The sequence below is a fragment of the Scylla paramamosain genome, unplaced genomic scaffold (genome assembly GCF_035594125.1).
Source record: "Scylla paramamosain isolate STU-SP2022 unplaced genomic scaffold, ASM3559412v1 Contig183, whole genome shotgun sequence".
Lineage (NCBI taxonomy): Eukaryota > Metazoa > Arthropoda > Malacostraca > Decapoda > Portunidae > Scylla > Scylla paramamosain.
Genome location: NW_026973848.1, coordinates 37,501 through 43,983, shown reverse-complemented (window position 1 = coordinate 43,983; position 6,483 = coordinate 37,501). Strand labels below are relative to the sequence as shown.

The following is a 6,483-nucleotide window of genomic DNA, read 5'->3' as shown; positions in this document are numbered from 1 at the left end:
AAAGTCACTTCCCACACGCAGCACAGACCAGTACTTTCCCTGCTACACCCTCGCTCTTCCTCTTCCTGACACTGCACCCTCCACTCCCTTCCTCTCCCCTCCCTCCACCAGCGCTCCCTCCCTCCACCAGTTTTCTAGTTCCGTGTTATATTTCAGTGAATAAACGAGTGACATCAGTTGTAAATATTTCACCCACACTTACCAAACCAATAAAAGATTTAGACCTCCACTGAAATGTTCATGATTACACAGAGATTACCCAACTTTGCGTGACAGGCAGGCGTGACGTGTCCAAGGGAGGGGAGGAGTGAAGGGAGGGTCAGCGGAGGAATACAGGGAGGGAGAGGAATGAAGGGGAAGCAGATGGAGGAGATCCACTCACAGGATTCTGCGTTGTTGATTTGTGTGTGGAAGTATCGTGGGTTTGCCTGCCTCCATTGTTGCTCGTCTGCTGAAATAAGTACGAGTCACAGAGAGAGAGAGAGAGAGAGAGAGAGAGAGAGAGAGAGAGAGAGAGAGAGCACGGCTACAACACTCAACCAGTGACACCAACAAGGAAAACCCATCACCACCACCATTACTATTACCACCAACACCATTCCTTCTTCACAGATATCCGCACCACCACCACCACCACCACCATGCTTATCACCACTATCACCACCACCACTGTTCCTGCCTCCCAGTCCATTATCTCCGCCACCACCACCCGATTAAGGAACACAAGGCGGTGCACCAGATATTAATGAAAGTGATTATAACCTGCCAATAATTGCTGCCTCCTCTAATGACCCATCAGCGCCATTACCTCCTCCTCCTCTTCCTCCTCCTTGTTTTCTCTATCTTCTTTCTCTCCACCTCTCTTATCTATCTTCCACCATTACCAACACCTCCTCCTCCTCCTCCTCCCCGATACATCAATTAACCACCTAATCACTACCACCCCGCCACTGGCTCCTTCCTAACAGGATAATTGGCGGGCGCTAATTGGCTGAGAGTTAGGCAGTTAGCGGAGCATTATCTTAACCTCTGGGTAAAGGGAGGAGGAGGAGGAGGAGGAAGAAGAAGAGAAAAGGTGTTTATGACGAATGTTGAGGTGTAAGAATGATGATGAGGAGGAAGAGGAAAAGGAGAAGGAAGAAGAAGAGGAGGAGGAGGAGATAAAGCCAAGGTGTTTATGAGGACCTGGAATGAAAAGAACGAAGGTGAACGATGAGGAGGAGAAGGAGGAGGGGAAGTAGAAGGAAGAGAAGAAAAAAGAAAGGTGTATTAGTGTACTGGAGAAGGAGGAGAAGGAGGAAGAGTAAAAATGAACGATAAGAGGAGAGAGAAGGAGGAGAAGGAAGAGGAGAAGGGATCAACATAGAGTAGGAAGAGGAAGAGGAATAAGGATGAACATGGACAAGAAATGAAAATGAAAGAGAGAAGAGGAGGAGGAAGAGGAGAAGGAGGAGGGAGGAAGGAGGAATAATATTAATAAAGGAAGAAAAGAAAGAGAAGTAAAGATGCACAATAAGAGACGAGAAGGAGAAAGAGGAAGAGGAGGAGGAGGAGGAAGGAGTAAGGAGATTAGTAAAAGAAGAGAAGGAGGAAAGGAATCACGGATGAAGGAAAGAGAAAGAAGGAAATAGGGAGAAGGAAGGGAAAAGGATGAACACTGAGAAGAAGGGAGGAGGAAATAGGGGAGAGAGAGGCGGCGATTCTATGGGCGATATAATACTATAGCGATATGTTAGGACACGACCCCCACTGAGGGACAGGACTAACCCCTATCTCTCTCTCTCTCTCTCTCTCTCTCTCTCTCTCTCTCTCTCTCTCTCTCTCTCTCTCTCTCTCCTCCGTTACTGCGCTGTTCAGTCTCAGTTCCTAGTGTTCTTTGTTTTATGTAATTTTTGCTGCCTAGAAGATTGTATGGGTTTAATTTCTGTTAGATTTGTTATATCGTATGAGGTGACAGATGGATTTACTGTAATGATAATGTCTGGGTTCTCTGTCTCACTCATCTTCCGTCTCCTGTCTTTCTGTATTTTCATCACTTCCGCTTTTTATCTTCTACAGTGTTTCAGTATCCTTATTTTCGCTTTCTGTTTCCTATGTCCTTTTAGTATTTCGATCACTTTCTCTTCTTGTCTCCTATCTTTTGTATTTTCATCTATTTGTGTCTATTTTTCCCACTGCTTTCATCACCTCCACTTTCCATCCATCAATATTTTCATCGCCTCTTCTCCTCCTACGATGTACTTTAATGTATTACTATATATTTAAGTATAGGTTAAGATACGCTATCTTGATTTACCCCTCTTTAAACTTGTATCATCATAACTTAAGTGCATCAAACTTTCTCAGTAAATTGTTAAACTACTAAACTGGCAATGACACACAGAATTCCGGAGGTGTGTTCCTGATGAATTGTTCAGTAATGTGGTGGTTTCCCGTGCTCGGATTGCAGGTTGGAATCTTTGCCACGGTGCCTGTCTCTCTGTGCTCAGATTTATTGGAGCTCTCTGTTGAGTTGCTCGGTGTTTCAGTGTATTGAATCTTATGGTGGTGCAATAAAAGGGTGATGGGTGTGACAAGAAGTACATTTTAGATGATAGATATAATAGTAACTTGCTTCTTAGGGTGCTACGAGAAATATGTAATAAACAAGATAACTTGACGAGATGGCGGAGAGAAAGAACGAAAAGGATGATAGACGTACTGAATACTGAATGAAGCAATGAGGGTGATGGCTGTAACGAGAAGTACATTTCAGATAAAAGATATAATAATACCTTCACTGTTAGGTTACTACAAGAAATATGTAATGAATAGGATAACTTGACGAGATGGTGGAGGGCAAGGATGAAAAGGATTACAGAGGCAGTGAATACTGAATGAAGCAATGAGGGCGATGGGTGTAACGAGAAGTACATATCAGATAACAGATATAATAATACCTTCAATGTGAGGCTACGTAAAGGATGTGTGCTATTAATGTGATAACTACACGAAGACTAAAGAGAAGTATTGTGGATGCACTGAAGGAACACCAGATGAAGGTTGTAACAAGCATATTTCTGACAATTAATCAAATAATAGCTTAAGTGTAAAGAGTTGGTGGAAGATAAGTAGTATTGTCTTGCTAACCTGACCAGCTGTTGACGTTATGAAGCAGGAATTCTCTTTGATCACGAGAAAAACTGTTCATTTTTTAATCTTTTGTTGTTATTAATACTGTTTCGTTCTTTCTGCAGTAATTGTTACTTTAGGTGTAGTGGTGATGACTCATACTAATCATAATGGTAACTGCTGAACCAACAGTAGTAGCGGTAGTAGTAGTAGTAGTAGTAGTAGTAGTAGTAGTAGTAGTAGTAGTAGTAGTTGTTGTTGTTGTTCTTGTTGTTGTTGTTGTTGTTGTTGTAATAATAGTAGTAGTAGTAATAGTAGTAGTAGTAGTAGTAGTAAATAATTGCATCAAGTATACAGGTCTATTGAGCAGAAAAGTTGTATTACAAAGGATTACACATGCGCGGGAATATATACAGGGTGTCCCTCGAGTTACATACTTCGGGATGTGATAGTTCAAGTAATTCCAAGTCGAAAATATTTTATACCCAAATGCTGTGTTTTGCTTTATTTTGCAAGAAATGGACGTGTAAGTTGTGTGTGGCGGGAACCGCTCGCCTTGCCTCCGCGTCCTTCCTTCCCTCCCTGGCTCGCTGCGTAACGAGTGGCGCCGCGCAGCATCAAGTGATCATTTTTGTGTACAATCTATGCAGTCAAAGCCTTACAGGAAACTCCAAATGATAAATTAATTTTTTGTATGAGTCATTGAAGAAAATGTACATGTAATACAGCAGTGTAGTGGTTAAGTGCTACATTTTAAACATACGTGGCAACTCAACAGGTTCATGACGGCTGCCCAGCGTTCCTGCCTCTCCCGTAAAGATTATTTAAATTATTTTATATTCTTTTAAAGTGGTACTGTGTTGAGCTGCTCCAGTACGTTCAGCTGCTGCAGAAGTACTGGGGAAACATCCTTTCTCATCAAGAAGCAGACACATCCTGTAGAACACTGCTATCTGGGTGTCCTCTGTCTGGATGCCTGCGTCTTTATCCTCCTGCACCAGCCCGGGCATTCCCACCACAGAATGAATATCATGTCCGAATACTCACTGTTACTGAATGTGAAAGGCACCTTCACCGTAGCGAAGAGTTGCACTTTGGCAGCCACCTGATGGGGCGCCCTGTCACTTACATGTCAAAGCGTAAACAGTTGGCGGGATGGAAGTTGCAGCGTGTTGCCATGTATGATTAAAAGAAATAGACTTAACCACTATATTGCTGTGTTACCTATACATTTTCTTCACTGACACATACAAAATTTTAGCGTTGTCATTTTCTGTCTCCTGTATGGCTTTGATTGCAGAGATTGTACACAAAAAAACAAATAAATAAATAAATAAAAAACTGCAGCGCGGCACCACGAGGACTTAGCGCGCCAAGGCGGGAAGGGAGGAGGAGGAGGCCTACCCCCCCACCCCCTGAAACACAACAACATGTTAATTTCCGGCAAAAATAAGCAAAACACAGCATATGCCTATAAAGTATTTTCGACTTAGAATTACTTAAACTATCAAATCCCGAAGTATGTCCCTTAACTCGCGGGACAATATGTATATATAAAGAGAGAGAGAGAGAGAGAGAGAGAGAGAGAGAGAGAGAGAGAGAGAGTGGGGGAGGAGGACAGAGGGGAGAAAGGGTAGAATCGGAAAATGATGGAAAGGAAGCATGATGAATGAAAAGAGAAAGAAAAGGAAAATAATTACAAGGGGGAAGATAATGAAAATCGTAATAGAAACGAAGAAAGGAAACTTGATGGACGAAAAAAAGGAAGAAAAGAAGAAAAGGAAGAAAAATAGGTAAATGAAGGGAGATGACAAAGGAAAAGATTAGAAAGGGGACAGAAAAGAGAGAGAGAGAGAGAGAGAGAGAGAGAGAGAGAGAGAGAGAGAGAGAGAGAGAGAGAGAGATAGGACAATGTAAAAAAAGGAAGGGAAAATGCTTGAAAGAGGAGAAAAGAGGGAAAAATTAAACAGGACGGGAAAAAGGAGAGAGAGAGAGAGAGAGAGAGAGAGAGAGAGAGAGAGAGAGAGAGAGAGAGAGAGAACCAGGAAGCAAGGACTGGAACATGGTGTGATCTATAGACGCTAACATATTGAAGGGGAGGAGAGGAAGATAAGAGGAGAGGAGTGAGAGCGAGGGAGAGGGAGAGAGAGGGTCGCCACACCAACACGCTTAATTTAGACGCGCTTAACTTTCGCGAACACCTTCACGCGAGAAAAGAGCAAGAAAGCGGGAAAGAGGGAAGATCTATTAAGGGAGAGGAAGGAAACGAAGGGTGGAGGAGGAGGAGGAGGAGGAGGAGGAAAGGAGGAAGGAGGAGGAGGAGGAGGAAAAGTCAGGGGCATGATCGCGAAAATATGTTCCGAGGGTGTAAATCAGTGAATCTTCCCCCTCTAACCTAGAGAGAGAAAGATTGATAGTATCCTCTCTCTCTCTCTCTCTCTCTCTCTCTCTCTCTCTCTCTCTCTCTCTCTCTCTCTCTCTCTACTCTCTCTCCCTCTCTCCCTCCATCCATCTCTCCCTCCCGAAGCGATGTAACTCAAGTTTTCTCCCTCCCACCCCTTTTTCTCCTCCTCCTCCTTTTCCTTCTTCCCTTCCTCAGTGTCTCTCTCTCTCTCTCTCTCTCTCTCTCTCTCTCTCTCTCTCTCTCTCTCTCTCTCTCTCTCAACCATGAAACCAAAAAAAGCAACACTACTACTACTACTACTACTACTACTACTACTACTACTACTACTACTACTACTACTACTACTACTACTAGTAGTAGTAGTAGTAGTAGTAGTAGTAGTAGTAGTAGTTGTTGTTGTTGTTGTTGTTGTTGTTGTTTTGAGTTTTATTATTATCGTTGTTGTTATTATTGTTATTGTTATTAGTTGCAGTAATAGTATTATTATTATTATTATTATTATTATTATTATTATTATTATTATTATTACTGCTACTACTTCTATTAATACTGTTACCATCATGATCATCATCATCATCATGAGAAAGTGTCATTTTCAACCAAAGTACGTATCCCTGCCTCGTTTCATTCACACACACACACACACACACACACACACACACACACACACACATGTAAGCTTCCCTGTTATGACCCATGGCCTTGAGGGAGTCCATGCCCCCCGCCGCGCAGCTGGCCAGCCCCGGTAACCTGCGTGGGTGAGGGAAGGGGGAGGTTAAGGGGGGTGCTGCTAAATGATTCGAGCTGGTAAACAGACAAGGTGAGTGATGAGAGAGCGAGAGGGGTGTGGGGAGAGAGAGAGAGAGAGAGAGAGAGAGAGAGAGAGAGAGAGAGAGAGAGAGAGAGAGAGAGAGAGAGAGAGAGAACTTTTAAATAATTTTTTTATGAATACCAAATTTATTACAAGT

The 6,483-nt window shown here is 42.9% G+C and overlaps 1 long non-coding RNA gene across 3 annotated transcripts in view; it reads left to right on the top strand.

The window, feature by feature from the left end:
* The first annotated feature begins 342 nt into the window (after positions 1-342).
* LOC135099683 (uncharacterized) overlaps positions 343-6,483 on the top strand; it is a 29,561-nt gene continuing 23,420 nt past the window's right edge. For all 3 annotated transcript variants that reach the window (XR_010268283.1, XR_010268282.1, XR_010268281.1), the window contains exon 1: positions 343-460. This is a non-coding gene — a long non-coding RNA (uncharacterized LOC135099683). The remainder of the gene's footprint in view (positions 461-6,483) is intronic.